We start from the raw sequence: 962 nt of genomic DNA, 5'->3' as shown, positions 1-962 counted from the left end.
CAAAAAAAATGGTGATGGTGCCAAATAGGTTTAAAATAATTATTTATATTTCAAAGTGTTTTATGCAAAGGATGCTCAACATCAAGTTTCTTCTAAGGCCTAGAGAGAAGATATTAATTAATAAATATAGGATTATGAAGGGTATCACATTAATTAATGTATCTAAATTCTTTCCATATATTAGATTTTTTTTTTGCATATATACTCTTCTAAATATAGAAAATTGTATGATTATTCTTGTAAAGTTACTATTTGCTTGTATACCCTTATAAATGTTTCTATTTGCATGCCTACTCATTAAGAGTATTTTAGTTATTTTAATTTGAAACCGTTAATTTTTTAGCGACATTAGATGGCTTGGGTACACATGCAAAAACAAGAATAAAAAAGGGTAGAATAGCAAAACAAGTATTTTACGAGGGTATACATGCAAATATCAATTTTGAAAGGGTATTTACACAAAATCCGATATTTAGGAGGATATCTATGTAAAAAACCCTTTACAGCTTTAGGTTAATTATTAATTATAAATTATTCAAAGTAGTCGAGATTTTGATATCTTGGTTACTAAAATTTTGGACAAAATTTTTAAATAACTCGACTTATTCCTCCTACCCGGCTTTCCATATTGATGGAGGCCAAGATCTTAACCTATTCCAATCACGTCTTCCCATAGCTCGTGGTCGAGATTTTTGATCTCAAAACATTGCGATACTTGTTCAAAGATTGTCCCAAGCATTTTTTTTTAAAATAATGATTGTCAAAGTAGTTCTATATCTATAATTTTACATAATTACTATCTTGAATTTTAAATACTTTAAATATCTTAAGAGTATAAGAATTTTTAATTTTAAAATTATCATTTTATTTTATTGAAATAATATGGGGCTAAATGCACTTATTATTTTATATAATGAGTTTTACTGAAAAAATTAGACAAATGCAATGCACTTGACCTTAAT

The sequence above is a fragment of the Phoenix dactylifera genome, unplaced genomic scaffold (assembly GCF_009389715.1).
Source record: "Phoenix dactylifera cultivar Barhee BC4 unplaced genomic scaffold, palm_55x_up_171113_PBpolish2nd_filt_p 000140F, whole genome shotgun sequence".
Taxonomy (NCBI): domain Eukaryota; kingdom Viridiplantae; phylum Streptophyta; class Magnoliopsida; order Arecales; family Arecaceae; genus Phoenix; species Phoenix dactylifera.
This window is presented reverse-complemented; position numbering follows the sequence as displayed.